Raw genomic sequence first — 27,269 nt, 5'->3', positions numbered from 1 at the left:
TCCCCAGAAGTCCAGTATTAGTTGCTATGTGGCTGGTGTCTGCTGTGACTTCAGGTTGCTAAGAGGTGATCGGTTCTACTGTTGCCGTGCAGAAGTTTCTTCCTGGTATTTCTTGGGAGAATTATAATTTCTCTGAATCCCAAATCCTGAGAAAAGTTAGTTCAGAAATCAGAAAAATGGGAAAAAATATAATTCTACAAAATTAAAGCTAAACAATCAACATAAAACATTACAGAGACAACTTAAAATTGAAATGCAGAAAATGCTGATATGAGGAGTCCAAGAATAAAGTTGATATTTCCTAGAACCAGGACAGGAACCAGGAGAAGAAAAGTGGTCAAGAATGTAATGAATCAGTCTTGCTTAGTTATAGAGTTGCCGGGTTATAAATGTGTGTTCGTGGTCCTGTTTGTAGCTTTGGTGTGTCATTCCTGCAAATAAAAATTTGTAAGTTCATACACATAGTATACTTTATATAAATCCTGTGATTGATGCTACAAAAATAAACAAATTTGGGAAGCAAAATAAGTCCTAAATTGGTAAATTAGGTAAATTATGCGTTTGAGTCTGTGTAGTGCCCCAGCCAAGAATTTTCTTGTCCTTTCTTTTCTTGCGTAAACCAAAAAGTATTTGAGACAGGTCTCAATCAATATAGAGGTTTATTTTGCCAAGGTTAAGAACTATGGCCTGTGATGCAGTCTCAGGAGGTCCTAAGAATTTGTGCCCAAGGTAGTTGGGTTACAGCTTGGTTTTATACATTTTAGGGAGACAGAAGTTACAGGCATATACATAAATCAATGCATAGAAGGTATACATTGGTTTGTACTAGAAAGATGGGACATCTCAAAGAAGGGGCTCACAGGTGATAGGTGGATTCAAAAATTTTTCTGTTAGGCAATTGGTTGAAGAAGTTAACCTTTGCCTGAGGAATTGAAGTCAGCATAAATAAATGTTTGAGTTAAGGTAAGGGGGATTGTGGAAGCCAAGGTTCTTGTCATGTAGATAGAGCCACTAAGTAGGGGCCTTCAGAGAGAATAGATAGTAGAAGCCTCTTATCACACCTTTAAAGGTGTCAGACTCTCTGGAAAAGACCTAGTAGGAAAGGAGATTCTCTACAGAATGCAAATTTCCCCCAGTAGAGACCACTTTGCAGGGCTATTTCAAAATATGTCAAAGAAATATACTTTGGGTTAAAATACTTTAATTTCCCTCAGGGCCTGCTGTCTGTCATGTGATACTAAACCAGAGTTGGGTTCCAACTGGTGTCTTATTGCTGCAAAGACTCTGTTTTGTCCGTCTTATGATCTCTGTTTTAATGTTAATGTTAATGTTGATCTGCTGTGCCTAAACTCCAAAGGGAGGTGGGTATAAGGAAGCATGTCCAAACCCTCCTCCCATCACGGCCTTCACTAGTTTTTCAGGTTCTTTGGGATCCCCTTGACCAAGATGGGGATCCATCCATTCAGTCAGTTGAGGGGCTTAGAATTTTATTTTTGGTTTATACTTGCTAGGAGATGATAATGTTACTTTTTTCAAATATCACGTAGTAATAGTCACTGGGATTTTCCAGTGTTTGAATATATTCTATAGGTTACAGTTCTTTGTAAATAATGTTAAACTTCATAATTTTTATTTATTAGGCATTTGTATTTCTAATATCAAGTAAAGAGTAAAGAATGTTGGAAGTATTTTAAGAAAAATAAAGGAAAGCAGTAAGCTCGTCAGATATGTTTCAAATCACAATAACACATTCATTTATTTTTTTTAAACAAAAGTTTTTGAAACTTTTGGTATAACCCTATTACAGCAAAAGTGATTTATATTTATAGTTATGGTGATTCATTACTATTACATAAAGAAAATGTGATGAAAAATGCACAGCAACATGATTCTGAATATTCTTGTGAACTTGGGGGAATTCAAATTTTAAATTCTCAGATTCTAAAGATGAGTGTCTATTGGAAATTTGGAAATTTTAATCTATTCTCACAGTAAATTGAAGTGAAGGAGTACATCTAAACTCGGCAGATAGATTGAACAATTGAATCTCTATGGTGCAGTTTGAGTATTTTCTTTCTTTTTTGGTTTTTTTTTTAGACAGCGTCTCGCTCTGTTGCCTAGGCTGGAGTGCAGTGGCGTGACCTCAGCTTACTGCAACCTTCCACCTCCTGGGTTCAAGTGATTCTCTGGCTCAGCCTCCTGAGTAGCTAGGACCACAGGCGCCTGCCACCACGCCTGACTAATTTTTGCATTTTGAGTAGAGACGGGGTTTCACCATCTTGGCCAGGCTGGTCTTGAGATCCTGATGCCCGCCTCTGCCTCCCAAAGTGCTGGGATTACAGGCGTGAGCCACCTCACCAGGCCAGTTTGACTATTTTCTAACTGCTTAATGCAAATTAATGTTTTTAACTCTAGTGATACCATTATGGGGGAGTTGAGATACTATTTTTCTCTGTGAGGATCAGATAAACATTCTAAAGCTGATGTGAGGTGCTGTAAAGGAAGGTACACACCCTTTGACTCACAAGAGGTCCAAGTTACACCAAGTCCATTTCTTAGAAGAACAGAGGTCTTTCTGCTCTTGATGCCCCTAGGAGACATTCCTTTGCAGGCCTTCCTCTTTTGGATGGAGCTAGACTGGTGTGAAATTACATGATTGGCTGGGTACAGGGCAGCTTTATAGACCTGAACTCAGTCGCTGAAGAGTTATTCTAAGGCTGGAAGCACTGGGAAATGACAAGCAGCTTTTAGCTGCATGGGCATCCTTTAATTCTCCATCTAAGTTGTTTGTACTTCATTAAATGATCAGCAAGTCCCATCAGGCTTGAGTGGGAGTCTCTAAGAAGACCAAGAGAAGGATTCTATGGAAACTCAGGGTGCTTTACAATTCTTTCACTACGTGAAATAAGATCAAGATGAAATGAGGCATTTTGCCATTGTGGCAAGTAAGCTGGAATGAAAATGAGGAGAGACCCAAGCTCTAGCCTTGGTTCAATGTGCCATGGACTAAGTCAGGTACTCTTCCCTGACTTTGAAGATCTTGTTCACAAAATAAGAGGTTGAGCTGGATGCTCTTTGTGAATGATTGTATCACATAAGGACTTTGATTTTAACTGCTGTGGCCTTGGTACAGGTCGTTAGTTATTCCACCTTGACTATGCCAATTATCTCCTGGTTTCCAGTCTCTCATTACTTCATCTTCCACATTTCTGTAGATTTCACTACTGTGTTTCCAACTCTTCAATTAATTCCAACTTCCTATAAAATAAAGTAAATTTATTTTGTGTGTCATTTAAAGCCCTTTATCATTTGTTCTCATTTATATCTCCAGCCTCATTTCTCTTTACCTCATGTAATATGCCATGGTTACACCTTCCCACTCCACACAAAAGATGAAAATATGTGAAACTGACTAATTTTCCTCCAGCTCTATCCTTTGTTTTGTCTTGTATATAATTATATCAGTTACTACAATTGAAAATAATTCCTTTATTCATTTTTGCATCTAATATTCCTTCATTCATTCTATAAAATCCAAATGAAATCTATTCTTTAATTTCCTTCCATAAGAAGAGTTGATTATTTCTGATGTTATGACACTATTATATCTAGCACATACTTCTATGTGATTGTACTATATTAAATTTCTTTGTTCACACAGCTTTTTCCTTATAGGTAGTCAATGAATCATATTTATTTTTGTGTATCTAGTTTCTTATTTATCTAGTGGTTGCTACTTAGTGGGTCCTCAATCCATGTTGTTTAATGGAGCTAACATTAATAGGTGTAAGTTTTGTAAAGACAGAGTCCATGACTATTTTCTTCACTATTGTATGCTCAGTACTAAACACGACATCTGAAACAGAATAGGTGCTCAATAAATATCTGTTAAACAAATGAATGATAAATGGATTAACAAATGTAATAATAGTTTTGTGTTTGAGGATATCAATCCAAGTTTTTTTAATCTCAGTTATAATTATTACCACTATTCTCCTATGATACTTTTTAATTAGTAGATTATGTTAATATGTTGGAAATATAATTTATTTTGAAATATAGTATTAGTTTAAGTTGAAAGAGAAGACAGCTAAATTTAAAAATTTGAGTTCTCCCTTTAAGTCATTAATACTTAGAAAACGGTCTTCAAATCTCATCCTTTTATGCCTCTCATTATGTACCACATTAAAGGTCAGGATTTTAACCCTTGTTCTGCCATGTGTGTGCTTTATTACCAATTTCTTACGTTGCCTTAAGCCTGTGTAATCTTGATTAGTTTTCTCATTTTAAAAATGGAGATGTTAATTCCTATTCACTTTGTAGGGATGATGTGTAGCATAGCAAAGTAGTTTATCCATAAAGTGCCATACAAAGAAAATAATTTTTTTCTAAACATAGATATACCCAATTGTATAGTTGCTCTTCATGACCAAACCAAGTCCCCTTTCTAAACCTGAATATTGTTTCAAGAAGTTCCTGTCCTGTGAAAATGAAAATTACCATTTACCTCCATATGTGAAAGATTGGTATGTTCTCTTTAATATTGAGTGATTCAATATTTTCAATTTCCTCTTCTTCATATGTATTAGTCATCTCGGGCTGCCATAATAAAATACCATAGACTGGCTGGCTTAAACAAATTTATTTCTCTGCTGGGGATGGTGGCTCATGCTGTAATCCCAGCACTTTGGGAGGCTAAGGCAGGTGGATTGCCTGAGGTCAGGAGTTCAAGATCAGCCTGGCCAATATGGTGAAATCTTGTCTCTACTAAAAATCCAAAAATTAGACGGGTGTGGTAGCAGGCTCCTGTAATCCCAGCTATTCAGGAAGCTGAGGCAGGAGAATCACTTGAACCTGGGAGACAGAGGTTACAATTAGCCGAGATTGCACCATTGCACTCCGGCCTGGGCGACAGAGTGAGATTCTATCTCAAAAAAAAAAAAAAAAAAGAAAAGAAAAGAAAGAAATTTATTCTTACAGTTCTGGAGGGTGGTACATCCAGGGACAGGGTACCAGCATAGTCAGGTTCTGGTAAGGACTGTTTGGCTTGCAGGCTGCTGCCTTCCTGCTGTGTCCTCACACAGCAGAGAAAGCTAGCAGCTCTCTGGTGTCTCCTCTTATGAGGACACTAATCCTATTGAATCAGGGCCCTACCTCCTTGAAGGATCTATCTTCAAATTCAGTCACATTGTGGGTTAGGGTTATGAATTCGGGGGAAAAACAATACAGAACATAGCACCACAATGAAAGAACAAACAAAAATAAAACATGGGATTTTCCCACCCTCTGCCACTTATCAGATTTTCAGTGGATACCTATGCCTCATCCTGTACATGTATTTTAGTGAGCTGGCATTGTGTGTGTGTGTGTGTGTGTGCATGCGTGTATACATAAACACTCTCTACCTATGTGTGTATGTGTATATATGCGTATATATATATTTTAATGTTTATATTAATTTGTATCTCATATCTATGAACCCCAGTATTCCCATCCCAAATTATTCAATGGCTATGATTAAAGTTTAATCAGGGTTTTTTTTTGGCAAAGAAGAAAAACAGTCTCTTCTACATTTTTGTTAATGTTATGAATTAGCAAGAGATATTCAGAAATAGAGTTGCCTACATGTTGTTTGAAAATTGTTTACAGCAAATAATGAACAAAGCAAATCAGATTGCCAAAGGCCTTGCTGTTGAGAAAGTGTAGCACATTATTAATTAAAATACAAGTCAGCTTTTCCAGCACTTGTAGCCTGTGGGTATCAAATGTACTCCACTTGATTGAATCAGGTAGTGGCAGCACAGGCATTTTTTATTTTGTGCTGGAAGGGATAACAAAAATGTAAAGCTGTTTTCTGCTACTTCATTTGAAAAAATATTATTTTGGAATGAAGGCCTACCAGCTGCAGCAGACAGGCAGAAATAATATAAAATCTGCATTTATACCCTAGCCCTGTGATTTTAAACAAGGGGTCTACAACCTCAGATGCTCTCATGGCATTGTATTATAGGCAGACCTTTGTCTATGGCCAAGGAAACAGTTTCCATGGAGATGCAAGGCATTTGACAATGGTCACTGTTTTGGTGGAGAAAATTAATCTAAGCAGGAGGCCAGTTTATAGTTATAAGAATTTTTTCCTATGTAGGAGGAGGGGAAGAAATAGTTGAGAAGTAGCAGAGAAGAAAAACAAATCTGCCTTTTGGGTATTCTTTGTAACATGCTGAAGTCAGTGAAATTTTGAAAAACCACAAACTATGTTTCCAGTTTCAATGCTGATGGGAATTCTCAGGTGAAAGAAAAAAACAGTAAAGAGAATATGATCTTTACTAATACACTTAAATATTTAGCTCACCCCTAGGATAAGTCAGGAAATAATGCTGAGAGTGTTTTTTTTTTTTTCTCAAACACTTTGGGTTAATTAAACTAGGAGTTAGTACTTTTTAAGTCGGCCTTGGTTCCAAGCTCTTCATGGATAGAGACCACTCTTTATTCATCCCCACATCCCCTTTATCTCAACATTTGGGAAAATAATTGAAATAATGTTTTTCATAAATGTTTGTTGAATGCTGTGGACCCATCAAACTGTGATGCTCCATGAAACAATAAATATGGTAATTTAAAAGGACTTTGGTTACCTAGAGGTCAGCTCCACCCACCTCAGAGTTCCCCTCTAGGTTCAGTTTAGACAGTATTGAAAGATTCACTAATACTTTCAGGCCACTTGTGTTGAAGGGAACATTTAGAAATGTTAAGACTCTTTTCAAAAATGCCTAGTGAAGAAGTAGGCTTTGTAATAACGAGCAGAATCACTGTTGACAAAAAGTAAAACAGAGCAAGTCAAAAGCCTCTTTGACCTATGGGATATTGGTGCAGTAATCCCATTTCCATGGTCAGTGTCCTTATGGGTAGATTTACTCACCCCTGGCCATTGGACTCATTCCGCTCATAGGTTTAAAATCTCCATGGTGGGCACTAATGCACCAGATTCACCTCTCACCGTTGTCTGCAGATTTCCTGGGTTTAAATTAATGCATTCCTGCAGCTTTCAAGTTGAACTTTTAAAATAAGCAAATTGAGTAGTACTAAATTCACTTAATTCAGCTCCCTGTTTCACTCTAGGTCGGCCACACTCTAATTCATAATCATAGTTTGAGTGGTTGTTCTTACCCTGAGAGTTTAGTGGGACTTTGTTCGTCATTTAGAAAGCTTTGCCCGAATAAGGAAGCTCTTCACTGATTTAGGTTGATAATGGCTTAACATGCTCCTTTGGCCTCAGACAAATGAGTGGGTAGCACATGGCATACAACTATGTGCTATGCATGAATGGTAGGAAGAGGAGCTAAATTCTGCCTCAATTCCAGAAGCAACACCCTGTCTAGCCTAACTATATTTTACCATAGAAGGGATGTTCTACAATAGAAAATTACATATTCTTCTACCTCCCTTTTTCCCTTTCTCACTTCCTCTTTGCCTTCTTCCTTTCTTCTTCCTCTTCTTATAAGATATATGCTAAACCTATGTGTTTCTTCCCCATTTTGTCTTCTCTCATCCCTTCGTTCTAATTTTTCCAGTCATATTTAACCCCTGCCTCATCAACACTTCCTCCAATACTCCCTTCTCCCATTATTCCTTTGTTCTGTCTGCCTTAGGTACAGAGTGGGTTTTCTTCCTTCCAAATCCCTATTCTGCCAAAAAAAAAATTTTGCCTTAGGAATTAAGGGCACATAAACAAGATTATAAATTGGCTAGTGACATATCAATGTTCATACTTGCTTCCTCTGCTTTCTCTCAGGCTTTAAAGCTGTTTGCATGGCCATGAGACAGTTTTCAAAGCTAACTTGGACTTTCTTGTTTTTTACTTCCTCTCTCTCATGGGAATGTAAATCTTCATTGTTATAGAGCAACTGATTGTGACCTTATGTGTTAGCGGATCTGCTCCATGAGAACTAAAAATAAGCCTTAATCTTCTCAACATGTGAGGATCCAAAAGGGGCTCTTTGATTAATAGCTGCCTATGTGTAGTGGCATCAGTGTCCTTCTCTGAGCAGACTGGAGGTGGGGAAGGGTGCTGGCAAGAGAAGGCAGAGCTGCAGCATCACTGTTTGTCATGGATGACTTGTTTTGCCTCCAGAGTCCAGCTTTTTCCTGACTTCTGTGCTCCATTGAGAAGGCCACTTCTACAGGCAAAAACTGAAAAACACACCACCGTACCTAGGCTCTGTATTTTTTATGTGATTTGGAAATTCAATTCAATTTTTTCATTGCATACATCAGTTCTCACATGTTGTATACAGCTACATTTTACTGTATAACATAATTCTAAATAACCTAATACTTAGTGGTGCTTCACTAATTAAACAAATTCCTTTTTCTCTCCCACAAAAGGACCTAAGCATCAGATTCTTTCTCTCTCTCTCTCTCTTTTTTTTGGGAAAATCACTGGTTGCCTTTGTAGAGGTGAATAAGATTCCAATTGCTGGTAGCTCTGATAGGCTCAACACCTGCCCATATTTGAAATCCACATTCAAATACACATTGGGTCAAACCTAACCAGATGTAGGTACACAGCCAAGTTATTGGATTTCTTGATAATGAATAGAAAGCAGACAATGCACCTGTCTGGTTGTAGAAAGGATTTGCATAAAAATGAAGAAATAGTGTACATGCTTATGTAAAGTGTTGATTAACTGGATCACCTATATATATATGTAAGAAAAAAACAACTAACACAATACAGTTTTTCTAAGTAAAACCATAGACAGCATTACAAACACACACACACATTTGCCACATGTTAGGAAAAGTGTTGATAGGCTGGTGCTATGCTAGATTGATTTGATTTTCTGGCATGTTTATCCTCTGAAGAAGTGAAACACTGTTAATAAGCCAGTCAACTAGGTATTTGTGAGGGCACTGATTATAATATGCTGTTGGCTATTTGATCCTTTGTGCTTAACGTAGAAGGAGGGGGTGATAATTATGAAACAAACTACCGACAGAGACATGAGATACCCAAAAAGCAATGCATGAAGCCTCGGTGAATGGTAATATGGCTAGCATAAACTCTTCTTTTGATAATTCAACTAGAATTAACTCTAATCAACTGACTTAAAGTGGAACTCCCTACAAAGGATAAGTATAATATAGAGATAAGTAAAAGAAAATACGCCCTAGTTTTGTTCTATTTTGTTTTTAAATGTAAGCATTTCTTAGGTTTTTTTTCCTGAATTCTCTCGTGTGGGCTTGTCTATCTGGAAGTCTCCTCCTTAGCCTATAGCTCCCCAAACTGTTTCTATTTAGCTCTTCTCTGAGAACTTTCCTTTATTCTAAGTCATGAGTTTTCTGCAACATCTTTATAATAGTAATCTGATTCTGGTTGGAATGCTTTTAAATAACAGGCTTTATATTTTGAACCTTATTTTTAGTATGAAAATATACCTAATAATTAGACCAATTGTGAAAGATAATATAAAGGTTAAAATGATCATTGTACTCAAATATAACTGCCTTCCATCACCATAAGCAAATCCCTAGACTGGGTTGTTCACATACAGAGAAAATTGATATAAAATATATGCTTTACATGTAGCCAGAGCAACATAGGGAGCTATCTCTTCAAAAATAATTTTTAAAATTAGCTGGTTATGGTGGTGTACAGTTGTGGTTGGGCGACTGAGGGGGGAGGATCATTTGGGCCCGGCAGGTAGAGGCTGCAGTGAGCCCTGATTTTGCCACTGTACTCCCACCTGGTTGACAAAGTGAGACTCTGTCTCAAAAAAAATTACAATTACAATGATAAATAAATATATGCTTTAAAGTTTACAGTATGAATGGAAGCTCCATTATACGATCCCAAATACCACTTAAGACTCCAACAACCCAGATGGTGTGAATTTCATTATCTCTCTGCTACAGGCCACTGCCATGATGCAGTCAGAAAGCTTTCGGAGCACTTTCTTGTCACCAAGGACCAGTTATATTTTTTCTTATCTTACAGACACAGATGTACTTCTTGTAATGGGAATAGTCTTGTGCTCCTATCTGAAGGTATTTCCTAATATTTTCATAAGCGAAGGTATTTATACAAGTGAAGGTGTTTTCCTAGAATAAGTTGTTTCATCTTGGTTGCCAACTCTAATGCCCAAGGTGAGAGGGTGACAGATGCAGCCTGGAGAGTCCAATAATCAATCCTCAATTCAGTGATGCTGAAGCGTGCTTTTCTCTGTTACTAACAGCCAGTCTATTTGTTCCTCTTCACTGCTTGGTTGAGAGTTTGATGGTGGAACCACTCGGAATTGAATTTAGTTGCTTCAGGTAGACCTCAATGTTGCTGTTGCCTCCATCAAAGGCAGAGGTTTTGGGAAAACAGGTCAATAGTGGACAGTGGGAAAAGTCCTTTCACTTGTTTCTGCTGCCACTGCTTGTATGGAAGGCATGTTTCTACTTTTCTCCCTGAGTGGCTTACCTGATTGCCAGTACAGATCCATTATCTGCTCTTCTCTGCCGTGTTCTGTATCTGGGATGCTGATATCCATAGATCTCATAAAGTTGCTTTTCTTTTTCCCTTCTATCTGGGTTTGAACTGTAGGAGACAATGGTGGGAAATTGGGAAAATAAGAGAAGAGGAAGTTCAGGGTATTTATTTCTCATTACCCTACTTCCTTCCACTGTGGGATGTGGCTTCAATATTGACTGCATTCATCTGCATAATATCACAGTCTCCTTTTGGTAGCTCTTCTCCCATCATTATAGCTTTCAGTGGTTTGGGGGAAGACTGCATCCTATTCTTGACACTTCAGGCCTAAAGGTGGTAATAGTTTGGCACTCTTGCTGATTTCTGGGTTCTTCATGGTTCTTTGTTAGTTCTCTTAACCATGACCACATCTCTGTAAATGGTTCTTTAATTCAGCCATTTTTAATTACTTCCTTTGAATGGGACCTTTTTTTTTTCCCTGCCAGTGTCCTGACTGATACATGGCCAAACACTTATGGTTGGGACTGAGACTCTGTCTTCCATCTTAGTAATGACTCCATGTAATGGCCAGTCCACTAAGATCATTTTACTCTCATAGGGGCTTCTCTTGGGACTTTATTAGTTTCCTCTGAACTTCAATTGTAGACTTCCTGTGCCACCCTGACTGTTTCAATAGTTTTGAATTGAATTCAAGTGGGTTTTTGGGGGGCGTGGGGGGTCAGTTGCCTCTCTCCTTTACCTCTCAATTAATCCCTGTGCTTCTTATACAAATTGGTCCACCCCTTTCAACAACATTTAGGTTATATCAGTTATTTAGTGTGTTAAAAATAAATAGACATTAGTTATTATAGAAACACAAATAAAAACTAAAATGAGATATCACTTCATAGCCAATAAAATAATTGTAGTCAGCAAGGTAAAATACAACAAGTATTGTCATGATATAGAGAAATTGGACTTCATGAGCTACTAATGAGAATGTAAAGTGGTACAGCCACTTTAAAAAACAGTGTGAAGTTCCTCAAAAGGTTAAATATAGATTTATTATATAACCCAGAAATCTCACTTCTAAGTATATATCTAGGTGAAATGAAAACCTATGTCCATATGAAAATCTATACACAAATATTTATACCAGCATTTTTTATTATACTTTAAGTTCTAGGGTACATGTGCAAAGTGTGCAGGTTTGTTACATAGGTATACATGTGCCATGTTGGTTTGCTGCACCCATCAACTCGTCATTTACATTAGGTATTTCTTCTAATGCTATCCCTCCCCCAGCCCCCCACTCCCTGACAGGCCCCAGTGTGTGATGTTCCCCACCCTGTGTCCAAGTGTTCTGATTGTTCAATTACGACCTATGAGTGAGAACATGCAGTGTTTGGTTTCCTGTCCTTGTGATAGTTTGCTGAGAATGATGGTTTCCAGCTTCATCCACTTCCCTGCAAAGGACATGAACTCATCCTTTTTAATGGCTGCATAGTATTCCATGGTGTATATGTGCCACATTTTTTTCATCCAGTCTATCACTGATGGACATTTGGGTTGGTTCCAAGTCTTTGCTATTGTGAATAGTGCCCCAATAAGCATACATATGCATGTGTCTTTATAGTAGCATGATTTATAATCCTTTGGGTATATAGCCAGTAATGGGATTGCTGGGTCAAATGGTATTACTAGTTCTAGATCCTTGAGGAATTGTCACACTGTTATCTGCAATAGTTGAACTAATTTACAATCCCACCAACAGTGTAAAAGTGTTCCTATTTCTCCACATCCTCTCCAGCATCTGTTGTTTTCTGACTTTTTAATGATTGCCATTCTAACTGGCCTGAGGTAGTATCTCATTGTGGTTTTGATTTGCATTTCTCTGATGACCAGTTATGATGAGCATTTTTTCATGTGTTTGTTGGCTGCATAAATGTCTTCTTTTGAGAAGTGTCTGCTCATATCCTTTGCCCACTTTTTGATGGGGTTGTTTGTTTTTCTTTTATAAATTTGTTTAAGTTCTTTATAGATTCTGGATATTAGCCCTTTGTCAGATGGGTAGATTGCAAACATTTTCTCCCATTCTGCAGGTTGCCTGTTCATGCTGATGGTAGTTTCTTTTGCTGTGCAGAAGCTCTTTAGTTTAATTAAATCCCATTTGTCAATTTTGGCTTTTATTGCCATTGCTTTTGGTGTTTTAGTCATGAAGTCTTTGCCCATGCCTACGTCCTGAATGGTATTGCCTAGGTTTTCTTCTAGGGTTTTTATGGTTTTAGATCTTACATTTAAGTCTTTAATCCATCTTGAATTAATTTTTGTATAAGGAGTAAGGAAGGGATCCCGTTTTAGCTTTCTACATATGGCTGGCCAGTTTTCCCAGCACCATTTATTAAATAGGGAATCCTTTCCCCATTTCTTGTTTTTGTCAGGTTTGTCAAAGACCAGATGGTTGTAGATGTGTGATGTTATTTCTGAGGGCTCTGTTCTGTTCCATTGGTCTATATCTCTGTTTTGGTACCAGTACCATGCTGTTTTGGTTACTGTAACCTTGTAGTATAGTTTGAAGTCAGGTAGCATGATGCCTCTGGCTTTGTTCTTTATGCTTAGGATTGTCTTTGCTATGAGGGCTCTTTTTTGGTTCCATATGAACTTTGAAGTAGTTTTTTCCCATTCTGTGAAGAAAGTCATTGGTAGCTTGATGGGGTTGGCATTCAATCTATAAATTACCATGGGCCATATGGCCATTTTCATCATATTGATTCTTCCTATCCATGAGAATGGAATGTTCTTCCATTTGTTTGTTTCCTCTTTTATTTCATTGAGCAGTGGTTGGTAGTTCTTCTTGAAGAGGTCCTTCACATCCCTTGTAAGTTGGATTCCTAGGTATTTTATTCTCTTTGAAGCAATTGTGAATGGGAGTTCACTCATGATTTGGCTCTCTATTTGTCTGTTAATGGTGTATAGAAGTGCTTGTGATTTTTGCACATTGATTTTGTATTCTGAGACTTTGCTGAAGTTTGCTTATCAGCTTAAGGAGATTTGGGGCTGAAATAATGAGGTTTTCTAGATATACAATCATGTCATCTGCAAACAGGGACAATTTGACTTCCTCTTTTCCTAATTGAATACCCTTTATTTCTTTCTCTTGCCTGATTGCCCTGGCCAGAACTTCCAACACTATGTTGAATAGGAGTGGTGAGAGAGGGCATCCTTGTCTTGTGCCAGTTTTCAAAGGAAATGCTTCCAGTTTTTGCCCATTCAGTATGATATTGGCTGTGGGTTTGTCATAAATAGCTCTTATTATTTTGAGATACATTCCATCAACACCTAGTTTATTGAGAGATGTTAGCATGAAAGGCTGTTGAATTTTGTCAAAGGCCTTTTCTGCATCTGTTGAGATAATCATGTGGTTATTGTCGTTGGTTTTGTTTATGTGATGGATTACGTTTATTGATTTGCATGTGTTGAACCAGCCTTGCATCCCAGGGATGAAGCCGACTTGATTGTGGTTGATAAGCTTTTTGATGTGCTGCTGGATTCAATTTGCTAGTATTTTATTGAGGATTTTTGCATTGATGTTCATCCGGGATATTGGTCTAAAATTCTCTTTTCTTTTTGTTGTGTCTCTGCCAGCTTTGGTATCAGGATGATGCTGGCCTCATAAAATGAGTTAGGGAGGAATCCCTCTTTTTCTGTTGATTGGGATCATTTCAGAAGGAATGGTACCAGCTCCTCTTTGTACCTCTGGTAGAATTTGGCTGTGAATCTGTCTGTTCCTGGACTGTTTTTGGTTGGTAGGCTATTAATTATTGCCTCAATTTCAGAGCCTGTTATTGGTCTATTCAGAGATACAACTTCTTCCTGGTTTAGTGTTGGGAGGGTGTATGTGTCCAGGAATTTATCCATTTTTTCTAGATTTTCTAGTTTATTTGCGTAGAGGTGTTTATAGTATTCTCTGAAGGTAATTTGTATTTCTGTGGGATTGGTGGTGATATCCCGTTTATCATTTTTTATTGCATCCATTTGATTCTTCTTTCTTTTCTTCTTTATTTATCTTGCTAGTGGTCTATCAATTTTGTTGGTGTTTTCAAAAAATCAGCTCCTGGATTCATTGACTTTTTTTGAAGAGTTTTTTGTGTCTCTGTCTCCTTCAGTTTTGCTCTGATCTTAGTCATTTCTTGCCTTCTGCTAGCTTTTGAATTTGTTTGCTCTTCCTTCTCTAGTTCTTTTAATTGTGATGTTAGGGTGTCGATTTTAGATCTTTCCTGCTTTCTCTTGTGGGCATTTAATGCTATAAATTTCTCTCTACACACTGCTTTAAATGTGTCTCAGAGATTCTGGTATGTTGTGTCTTTGTTTTCATTGGTTTCAAAGAACATCTTTATTTCCACCTTCATTTTGTTATTTATCCAGTAGTCATTCAGGAGCAGGTTGTTCAATTTCTATGTAGTTGTGTATTTTTGAGTGAGTTCCAATTTGATTGCACTGTGGTCTGAGAGATAGTTTGTTGTGATTTCTGTTCTTTTATGTTCCTGAGTAGTGCTTTACTTCCAATTATGTGGTCAATTTTAGAATACATGTGATGTGGTGCTGAGAAGAATGTATATTCTGTTGATTTGGGTTGGAAAGTGCTGTAGATGTCTATTAGATCTGCTTGGTGCAGGGCTGAGTTCAAGTCATGGATATCCTTGTTAACCTTCTGTCTCGTTGATCTGTCTAATATTGACAGTGGGGTGTTAAAGTATCCCTTTATTATTGTGTGGGAGTCTAAGTCTCTTTGTAGGTCTCTAAGGACTTGCTTTATGAATCTGGGTGCTCCTGCATTGGGTGCATATATATTCAGGATAGTTAGCTCTTCTTGATGAATTGATCTCTTTACCATTACGTAATGGCCTTCTTTGTCTCTTTTGATCTTTGTTGGTTTAAAGTCTGTTTTATCAGAGACTAGGATTGCAACCCCTGCATTTGCTTTTTTTGCTTTCCATTTGCTTAGTAGATCTTCCTCCATCCCTTTATTTTGAGCCTATATGTGTCTCTGCATGTGAGATGGGTCTGCTGAATACAGCACACTGATGGGTCTTCATTCTTTATCCAGTTTGCCAGTCTGTGTCTTTTAATTTGGGCATTTAGCCCATTTACATTTAAGGTTAATATTGTTATGTGTGAATTTAATCCTTTCATTATGATGTTAGCTGGTTATTTTGCCCATTAATTGATGTAGTTTCTTCCTAGCATCGATGGTCTTTACAAGTTGGCATGTTTTTGCAGTGGCTATACCAGCATTATTTTAATAACCAAAAAGTAGAAACAAGTCTAATGCCCATCAGCTGATGAATGGATAAATAAAACATGCTATATCCGTACAATGGAATATTGTTTGTCCATGAAAGGGAATAAATTACTAATACATGCTACAACATGGGTAAACTTTGAAAACATTATGCTAAGTGAAGGAGGTCAGTCTCAAAGGTCACCTTTGTATGATGCCATTTTAATAAAATGTCCAGAATAGGCAAATCTGTAGAGACAGAAAGTAGATTAATGGTTACCTAGGTCTGATGGGAGAGAGGTTGGAGAAAAATGAAGAGTCATTGCTAATTGGTATATCGTGTTTCTCTCTGGGGTGATGAAAATACTTTAATATTGGTAGTGATGATGGTTGTACAACTCTGTGAGTATACAAAAAACATTGAATTACACTCTTGAAAAGGGTAAATTATAGTATGTGAATTATGTCTCAGTTACAAAAATAGATAAATAAATACATATATAAATAGAAAAATAGATGAATAGAAAAAATTAGACTTCGTAATTATCTTACTACAGATATAACTGGTGAGAGGTAAAGTCATACTAGGCAGGAAAGACTATGAACTGTGGAGAGGAAGCATAAATATAAATGAGGTAAAGGTTCATGAGAAGGAAAGAGGAAAGAATGGAAAGAAAGAAGGAAGGGAGGCAGTGGGAAGAGAGGGAGGAAGAAAAGATGAAGGAAAAAAGGAAGTGAAGGATGGAGGAAGAGAGGGAGGAAAGAAGGAAGGAAACACAAAATTAGAAAAGCAGATTAAAGATGCTGATTCTCCTGATACTCTTCCCAGGCATTTATGTCATTTTTTATCACATTGTCCTAGATCCTGCCATATATTTATTTTTCTCTTTTATACACCCTTAAATACAAATCACTACATAAAAATAGCTAAGGATTTATGAAAACAAAAAGGGTATGAATTTATAAAACAGTTATGAAAAACTAATCTAATAAAATATATGCCACCATGTAAATACGATCTATCCAAATCTTCCACTCCTTACATTGAAAAGCCTCAGAACCCTTGAATTATTACATTTTCTACCAAATGAAAGGGTGAAAAGCTGGAAAAAATTTGAACCAAGAATGCTAAACAACTTCTGCAGTAATTTCATTCTTACTCAAAATAAAACTAGTGTTTACAACACAAGAGTTTTCCAGATGGCCATGCAAATGAAGGCTCAGGAACACACTACATACCATATTATTGTTGTTTAGTATTTATTGAGCACTCACAGCATGCAAGGCGCTGAAAAAATAAACTATTTCCCCAGTTATTCAAATTATAACCTAAAAGCATATAAAGTCATATTATCTATGTCTTCAGTGGGTTAATAATGCATGCAATGTCCCAAAGGTCAGGGCTCAATCATATTAATATTGTTGCCAGGAACATATCTCATTCAAATTAATCTGTTTTCTTTATTTCCTGTCTTTTCCAGGATATTTTTCCTGATGCATTTTTAATATTTTTATATCATAGTGTAATCATTGATATCAAAATTCCACCAATAAAGGTTTTTGCAATACGTAGCATTATGGATGACTAAGATTTTTTAGAACTTCATTTTTACTAAAATAATCCATTGTGATGATCCTTCTAAATCTACATCATTGACCTGGACCCTTCCTTGAAAAAGGGCTGGTTAACCAAGACACTAAAGATCTTAAGTGCAGTATTGCTAATTGAGAGAGCAACAATTTAAAAATTTTAATAACAAGAGTCTCTTGACTGAACTTAAAAGTGGAAAATTGTTTACAAAATTGACACACATTCCATTTTCATTTCTTAGCCTCAGGCTGATTCAGAGACTGACAGGAAACTTGTAAAAGGCCAGTTAGGAAGAACGAATCTTCATAGGCTTCTACAATACTATTCATTATAACAAGGAAAGACAATTACATGCTTTTACACCCATAACATACCTAAGCTGCCATGTACTGGAATTGTCTACATGGGTGCATATCTCTTAGAATTTGAGGCTTCCTTATAAGACATTGTGATGAATGCCTACATAGGTGAACTAAATTTTAGCTGAGCAGATTGTACAATGAGGATAAACAGAGAAAAAAAAGTTCCAAAATTAATTAAAAGATTAGCAAAGAAGACAAACCCAGATGCCAAAGTTTAACTCTTTATCTGTGATGTTATGCCTCTTCTATATTCTGACACCACACTTCCAAATCTGACATCTATAAGATGTGTTGGAATCAATAAAGCCACTATTCTTCTTTAAATTTTTAGCTTGATATTAAGTGATTTCTAATAGTAAAAGTGATTTTAATCAAGGCTTTCTTTCAGTGGATTCCCTTTGCTATTTTTATTGAAACAGAAGTCAGGGACTCCCCATTATGATGGTTTTTCTTATCATAACTTTCTGATGATTGTTACTGTTAAAAATACACATTATTCTAATTCCGTGATCCTCTAATTACTCATTAGAGAAACTGATGGTCTAAGATAGCTACTGTTTTGGTGACATGCTGACAAGTGGTGACAGTAATAGACAATTTACAGCAAAATTTGCATATATTTTCCTGGGCTTTCGGGCATATATTTATCCTATATTCTACATGTGTCTATCATATATCTTTGTATATGAACACTATATTTTTGGTAAGGGCTTCAGATTTTATTTTTTCAAATCTGAACCAAGAATCAACAAAACAGCAAGTGCTGGACTATCAGTAAATTGAACTGGCAACATCCTTATATGAAGAGCAAGATTAAGAAGCTGCTCAACATTTAGCATTTAGCATGTTCTTCCTTAAGATCTCTGATTCTCTGATAGTACTTAATTACTTAGAAAAGGCACATTTCATCTCTAAAGCGACTTGCTTTTATTATTTTAATATATTAATGATGAAAAACTGCCTTAGTAACATAAAAGGCACAAGGAAAACTGTTTAGTTTCATATTTTCATATTAAAAATAATTTGAGTAATATTTGCAGTTTAGACTCCTCAGCTGCACAAAAAGGTACCATTCCAGGGGAACATTCCTTTTTGAGGGGGAAAGTAAACATTTACAGAAATGCTGAATACCCAGAATCTAGACACTTCCCTGGCCTGTTACTACTTGCTGCTTCTCCTTCCACATCACCGACTTGTTCCTTAATCACAGGTGAGGAGAGTACTATACAAATTGGAACTGATTGGCACTGTCCTCTGATATACAGTAGGCTCATGGTATTCAGAACATGAAAATATAAATAAAAGAAGAAATAAAAAAAGCAAAAGATAAGCAAGAAAGAGAAGGAGGAGGAGGAGAAAAAGGAGGAAAGGAAGGAAGAAGGGGGTGAGGAAAATTTATCACCACCAACTGGTATTTTCATGAACTTCTGGTGATCAGAAGAAAATCTTAAGACTTAATTCTTGTTAAAATATGTTATTGAATCAAGAACAAAGATTCTCTGTTGCATGTATGTTGCATGTGTAGCTGGAGCTTATTTTCTATTTTTCCTTTTAAGATAGGTTTTAAGGTTTTCAAGATTTTAAGGTTCATGCCAACCTCTCCATTCTACTACTACTGTCTTTTTCCAGGATCGTTCCCACTTATATCTAGTAACTCTCTCCCTAGAATGTCATCTGCCCTCCCAGAATTCTCACCGAATTTTATTTGCTTATCAAGTCACAACTGAGGTGCCACCTCCTTCATAATCTTTCCTTGTTTACTTCTGCCATCACTGATTGTCAGAAGTCCTACAGCCTTAAAACTTAAAATGCTTATAGATTCTCTACATAAATGAAGCAATGAATTCCACATTGTTTCTGCTCGCAATAGCCTCTTGAGCAATACTCTTGGTTTTATAAACCACATGGAGTTATTGAGTACCATCATCCTATTTTATACTTATTTTATATATGCGTTAATTCAGAGTACAGAGTAGACAATAAATAAATGTCGACTACTTGTTTTATTAATAAACTTGTTCTGGACTTTCACCACCATAGGGTTCTTTGTCAACATAGAAATCAACATATGGAATTTTATTACTCTATTGCATATCTATCACTTATCCTGTTAATGTGGAAAAATAATAGATTGGAAGATCATCATTATTGTCCTCAATTCATTTTTTACATACAGAGACAGGGAAAAGGAAGAACAATATAAAACAATATAACCAAGGGCTAGAGTGTGGGTTTTGTAGGATATCAGCCTGATCCCCTTCCACCAAATAAAAAAAATGTTGTGTAAAATTATGAAAGGTTATATTGTTTTACTTTTCTCTCCTTCTGTGAGTATGAGGATGGGCAAGGATTTTCACTTGCAACAGTGTATTATCTTGTTTTAACAGTAGCCCAAGGTAATTGAAATAAAGTGTTTAACTCTTTTCTAATAATGATTATACTATTTATGTGCTACTATTATGTATCTGTAAAGGAGTTATATATGTCTCTTCTCTTCCAAAAGTAAATGTTCATGAAGACATGATGAAAATAAGGATTTTATTCCCTTTATATCAATGAGGTGGGGGCAGAGGTGTAGGGTAGGGGAAGAGTAGAATTCCCTGTAGATAACATCGAATTCCCTGTAGATAACATCATCACATCATCCCAAAATTTTGGTTCTTTATGAGGAAAGTGATTTTGAGGGAGAATCATTAACAAAGAAAGTAAGAGTTTGTTATTTCCTGAGAGCCTAGTAAGACAGGTGGAAAGATTATGATAACCATGTAATCCACCTACTAGCATAGCACAAATAGAAACTTTCTGTTACAGCTCAAGAATATAAATAGAAGTAAATGATGGCATTATTATATGGATAAGTGAATTAGTCAATCAATCACTGACAAAGCATACTCTGTAATCAAAAGATTTTTCATGTTAAGATTAATTTCTTGTAATACAAGTCTAAATGTTACATAAACCTCTTTGACATTGAGTTATACTTCATAAGACAAAAAGGGCACTTCCAGCAGGCAAAGAATAGCAGATAGTCGGGAACAATTTGCTTGGATTTCAGGATGTGGGTGGCCACTAGCCAAAAATCTGGGAATGATTTGAATGTCAAAGTATAGATCTATAGTGTCTAATGTGGTAGCCACTAGCCACACGTGGTTACTTAACAAAGCTGATAGTTGACAATGCTGGTAAAAGCCAGAATTAAATGAAAGGACCAAATTCCCTGGAAATAAAACTGTTAACATGGTGTAAGCATGAAACATATACCAGGTAGTATGAGTTAGGTGTTAGAAGCATTGAATATTGAACTGATATTTCTCCTCCTTGACATATAAATAATAATAGCACATATTGAATGTGTATGCATTGTTTCTAGGCTTTTATATTCAACTAGAAAGCCACTCATCCTGAGAACCATGTTGACATAAAATTCCATCAAAGAAGAGCACATATTTAAAGTCAGTTGATCATACTCACCTTTTGGCAGGTCCACTCTAACCAGCCTCACTCTCTGACCAGCAGAATGTGTTTCTTCATCTACCAAGGCAAAGATGATAATTGACAAAATGGCCAAGGCCACTTTAAATTCAAAATGGAGTTATGTGCCTGAATTAATACAGGATGGAGAAATTCATTAAAATAACTCTTTAATTTTACAATGATTTTAGGAGTTGATTTTCTATGAAAGAGTTGACATGAACCTGTTACAAACACCCATCTAGTTAATGCCAAAAGACAGCTGCAGTCCTTTCCAGATGGGAGCACTCTCACAGGGCACTTGCTGAGAATTCTTCAACACAAACATTGTTCTGTGGGTTTCTTGATCCATCTGCTAACTTCTATTTTGCATAGATTTTCCAGAACTGAAAACCTAGAAAAAGGATAAATTCCCCAAGATTCAAATTCAAATCAAAGTGTTTCAATAGAGGAACTCAGTCTTACACTTCAATGAGAGTAGATTTACCCTCTGGGAGAAGCTTGGCAAATACCCACAATCATAGTTCATTACCAGATGTGCAATTTTAAACTCTTTTATGAAGACAAGGCCATAAACTTACTCAAAGACAATGTCTCTTTACATGAACTAATGGTTCTCAGAAGTTTAAGAAATCCTAGATATGGAAATATCCTAGATATGGAAAACATGAGAGAACAAGTCTTTATTTTGTTTCTTATTCCCCACCTACATGCAGAATAGTGAACAAATAAGTACTATTAATAATTCTTAGGCTAGTCATGTGAAACTATAAAATTTGCACTTTGTGGTGAACAAGAGAAGGCATTTTACAGAGAACAGGACACAATTCACTATTTTTAGAGGCATTTACAAATTGTTTTCAAGCCTAATAACTATCATTGTCTTTCCTCTCCACCTGTGATCTCTGTGGATAGTGCCCAAACTCACATTCTTCATGATTTGTCTGTTTTATTTCCAATTCATATGGACCCAATCACCAGGATAGGGGGCTGAAGGCACTTTCCCTTCTCTCTCATTTTATAAGCTGTTCACAAAATTAGTGAATTTTGGAGCTAGAAGAAATCTTACCATCCATCTAATCTAACCCCCCCACCACCACCCTTAGAGTGAACAAACTGTAAGGAAGAATGAACAGTCATGCACCTGTCAGCTGGAGAAAGAACAAAACCTAGAGTCCAAGTCCTCAAATTCTTAGTCAGCACTCTTTGACTTCTCCAAACCACATTCCTTGACTGGCTCTTACTACAGAGAAATAGGGAATCCCCACATTGTTCCATTTACATGGCATTACACATCTGGCATAACACATGTGGCATAATTTGGCCATAATGTACTCAATTAAAAAATAACTTGGAAGTTATCTTAATGTGAATTTTTACAATCCTAAGAAAAACAGCTAAGAGTGGTTATTTATACTTTCATATGGAAGGTGTTTTTTTCTAATTCTAAGAAAAGTCCATGGTAGCTTGATGGAGACAGCATTGAATCTATAAATTACTTTGGGCAGTATGGCCATTTTCACAATATTGATTTTTCCTATCCATGAGCATGGAATGTTTTCCCATTTGTTTGTGTCCTCTCTTATTTCCTTGAGCAGTGGTTTGTAGTTCTCCTTGAAGAGGTCCTTCACATCCCTTGTAAGTTGGATTCCTAGGTATTTTATTCTCTTTGTGGCACTTGTGAATGGGAGTTTACTCATGATTTTGCTGTCTGTTTCTCTATTATTGGTGTATGGGAATGCTTGTGATTTTTGCACATTGATTTTGTATCCTGAGACTTTGCTGAAGTTGCTTATCAGCTTACGGAGATTTTGGGCTGAGATGATGGGGTTTTCTAAATATATAATCATGTCATCTGCAAACAGAGACAATTTGACTTCCTATTTGAATACACTTTATTTCTTTCTCTTGCCTGATTTCCATGGCCAGAACTTCCAATACTATGTTGAATAGGAGTGGTGAGAGAGGGCATCCTTGTCTTGTGCCAGTTTTCAGATGGAGTGCTTGCAGCTTTTGCCCATTCCGTATGATATTGGCTGTGGGTTTGTCATAAATAGCTCTTATTATTTTTAGATTCGTTCCATCAGTACCTAGTTTATTGAGAGTTTTTAGCACAAAGGGGTGTTGAACTTTATTGGAGGCCTTTCCTGCATCGATTGAGATAATCATGTGGTTTTTGTCAAGGCAACTAAACAGGTGTTTGGGCCACAAGCCTTGCACTCTAGGGAATCCCCAAAGCTTGAGCTGACTTGCTTTTATTTGCATTTTCCTGTGAAGTGGATGCCTTTCTTTGGGGAGCAAATGATTCTGTGATGCCCAGATAGAAAGTTTGAAATGTGTCATAAGGATGCCTTCTTATTATGTCAGGATAAGGAGATAATGTTTACAGGCTTATGTGTCTGGGTATGAACAAGGTTAAAAGAGAAACAGAACTTTCCTATTATTTTGATGATATGACCAACATGGCTTATTTTCTCCCTTACCTAGTTTGTGCTATATAAAACCTTAATTCAATTTATTTCATTAAATTCATCTTTAAATAAAAATGATTAGTATGTTTTTTCTCTGATATCTTTGGGCTAATCTTATTAATGCCTTTGGTTTAAGAAGTGAAACATTTGAATTACAGTTGCTGGTGGATGGCACCAGCAACCATGTGGTTTTATAATGCAGAATTATGTAATGATAAAACATAGTCTGTTCAAAAGAGCACAAAGTTAAAAAGAAACTTTTATTGAAGGCTTTTAAATTGTATTACATGCATCTCCATTTAGCAGATTAAAAATGAAGGTTTAAAAAAGGTATGCAATTGCTCATTATTGAAAATAAAATGATATTATCAAAGGGGAAAAATAGATGTCTCTCTTACCTTCTGATGCTGTTGTCTTTGTAGTCTTGCAATAATAGGATCACTTGAATCATTGATAACTCAGAATATATGCATAATTAGACTTGAAATCATGTGGATTCTGTTAGAATTGCTTTCCAAATGTGACATCTCCTCCTCTCCACCTTTACTATGCTCAATTCTCATCAGCATTAGCCTGAATGAATGGCAAGAATCTTCTCACTTGTCTCTCTTTCTCTTCCAGGCAGTCTTGGTGACAATGTTACTTTCTCAAAAATAAGAAAACAAAGCAAAGCAAACTATGCCCATCATTGTCATTCTTCTCCTCAGTGACAAGCTTGTTGCATATGCACTTCTCTTTGTCACATACCATTCCCCTCGCATTGCCCCCATAAATCTTATCCTCCCCACCCCCACATTCTCACCCCTGTGTAAACACAGTGTTCCCTTTCAGAACTCCCCACACAATTGGTTCCTTCTGCCTGGAATGTCCTGTCAAGTCTCCCTCTCTATCTCAAATTTCATCATTTTGGACCTAGTTTGAATATCAAGACTGTCCCTCAGTGGTCATTTCCACTCCTGGCAGAGGTAGCCACTCTTTCTCTTTAGATTTTAGGGTTACTTTTCCACATCTCTAAAAAAAACACCTGTCACATTTTGTTTTAATTCTATATTTAATTGTCTACTTCTCTGGCAGACTATTTTTTAGGGGTGAGAGGAATGGAGTCTTGCTCTGTCCCCCAGGCTGGAGTGCAGCGGCATGATTTCTGCTTACTGCAACCTCCGGCTCCCTGGTTCAAGCGATTCTCATGTCTGGTAGACTCTTTAACAGATGCTTTCAAACTTTTTTAATGCAGCTATCATTAAAATACATTTTTACATTGTGATCTGGAACACACACACACGTGCTCACATTTACACAGATGCAGACTGAAACACAGCTCCGAGAAATAATATATTCCCTTATTATGAGTGGCATGCTTTAATATTTTCTACTCTGATCTGTTTTTGAAAAAAAAAATGGTGGTCACAACCTATTATATTGATTTCACAGCTCAATAATGGGCCACTACTATGGGACTGAAACCTCTCTCCTAGATGACAAACAATGGCCTCATTTTTACATCCCCAATGCCTAGGAGTGGAAGGTACTCAATCAATGTTTGTTAAATAGATGATTGTGCAAAGATAATATTGAAAATGTTTTTTAAACTTTTTTTTCCTCAGCCACAATACATATTACAATGTTTCTTCTCCATCTTGAGTTTAACTTTGAGCTATCTCCCTGGGATTTTTTCGACTGCTTAGCAAGAGAGAAAAGAATAAAGTGTACATAGGTCATGTTTGCCGCCTGGAGGCTCTGTTAAAGACAAATGTGATGAGCAGAATGGGTCAAAGTTGTGATCTAAATAACTTTTAAACTTATTTAGTCATTTCATTGGTTATCACCCTCTTCCACGTGCAGCAAAATCAGAAATTGTGAGTATAAGCATTTTCTGTACAAATCATTTTAATTAGTTGATTTTGAACCTTAAGATGGCCCTATCAGAACAAAAATATTTTTTAAATAAGAAAAAAAATCTTTCTAGCAAGTAGTTAACGCTTATTCTTAGTCCACCTACGTTTTTACATTTAGTTCGTTTCCTGTTTTTAGTTTTTGACTTTCAGTGTTTGACAGACTATAAATTTTGTATTATAAATTTTATGGTCACAATCCAGACTCTGGGTTCTTAACAGACATTAATAATAACACTAGAAACATTTTTCTTGGTCCAATGGCAACCTTGCCAGTTTGTAACCAGGAATAAATAGAACACTCAGTTCATTCAGTCCATGCGCTCATTATGAAGCATACAGAGAATAAATCAGCCTTTTTCTTGGTGCTGATAGCTGAGTGGAAGTGGAAAGCTTGTGAAAAATCAGTTGTAACTAACTTACGGATTTAACTGTCAATTTATTGTTTTTTTATGATTATTTCTGTAGCATTATCTTTAGATAATAATAAAATGAAATGTGTGACTTTTTGAATTTTAGGTGACAATAAAATTAAGTTTATTAATATCACTTGTTAACATTTAGATTCGGAGATTCTCATGATTCAAGACACTCCCTCAATATCACACCTTTTGTAGGAGAAAGGGGAAATGAAGCTGGATACAAAGCTGGTTCAAAATGATAAAAATGAACTATATGGCCTTAGTGAAATCTCTGATATTAATTCTACGGTTGTGGTTTTAAAATAATTTTTCTTCCTTTTTCTATTTTTTCCCCAGAATGCTCTCTCCTCAGTATACCAAAAACAAGCAAACAAGCATTATTTGGAGTCCCATTTTTTAAAAAAGCAATATGAGTAGAGCTTTAGTAAGAGGGCTAAAAGGAGGCCCCTACCGATTTGGCCATACAAAAGGCCTGAATTCCTGGGGTTTCACCCAACACAGGCGTCAAATCACAATTCCAGAACACAGCAAGGTCAGGGAGTGTTGCAGAAAACTTCAGCAGTTCTTTCCAGAAACACATATTCAGGTCTTCTTCCTCCAGAGCTCCTGATTCTTTGAGTTTGGTGTGGCATTCAGGCATATGGATTTGCAATAGCTCCCAGGAGACTCTGGACCATCCCGTCTCTGGCTTCCTAGGACTGCTGGTCCTAAAAGGTTTCTTTAAGTACAGTCCTTGGGCCACCTGCATCAGAATCACCTGAAAATTCAGAACCCTGTAGCCCTCATCTAGACCTTCTGAATCAGAATCTCTGGGGAAATTCTGATGCATACTTGAGTTTGAGATTCAATGATTAAGAAGAATGTGGACAAATGCCTTTTCATGTCTTAGCACTAGGCTAAGCAATGAATCTTTTACAAAGAGAATCTGGTTAAACACAACATCAAAACTCCCAGGCACATTCATAGCACTTGCCATTGCTCTTCCATAACTCAGAAAGCACAAATGTCAGTCAAAATAAGCCTACTGGTCTTTGAAGAATGGGCCACTCTACAATTTCAGCCTTTGTCTCTGAGAATCGCTGGGAATGATTCTGATGGAGAAACCACAGCACTGTGATGGCGTATTGCCAGGACTTATGCAGAATCAAAATGCTGGGTACAATGGATACAAGAGGGGTCAATGGACTTTGTTGATTTTTCTCATTTTAGTCCCAGTTTCTACTTTAAAGCTGGAGGCTAATGGGAAGAATAATTCAGAAATTAATGGCCACCAAAAGGAGAAAGAGTGTAAAGAAATATTAAGGACAAGTTAAAAAGCTCCAAGAT

General features: G+C 36.6%; 1 long non-coding RNA gene across 1 annotated transcript; it reads right to left on the bottom strand.

Moving 5' to 3' along the window:
• Positions 1–1,733: 1,733 nt before the first annotated feature.
• On the bottom strand, positions 1,734–26,745 carry LOC134808046 (uncharacterized). Its single transcript, XR_010150107.1, has 5 exons — positions 24,028–26,745; positions 21,159–21,552; positions 16,015–16,134; positions 10,466–10,582; positions 1,734–3,258 (listed from the first exon to the last, which is right to left on the bottom strand). It is a non-coding gene; the product is annotated as an uncharacterized LOC134808046 (long non-coding RNA).
• Positions 26,746–27,269: the final 524 nt, after the last annotated feature.

This window comes from Pan troglodytes, chromosome 13 (genome assembly GCF_028858775.2).
Source record: "Pan troglodytes isolate AG18354 chromosome 13, NHGRI_mPanTro3-v2.0_pri, whole genome shotgun sequence".
In the NCBI taxonomy this organism is placed as follows: Eukaryota; Metazoa; Chordata; class Mammalia; order Primates; family Hominidae; genus Pan; species Pan troglodytes.
This window is presented reverse-complemented; position numbering and strand designations above follow the sequence as displayed.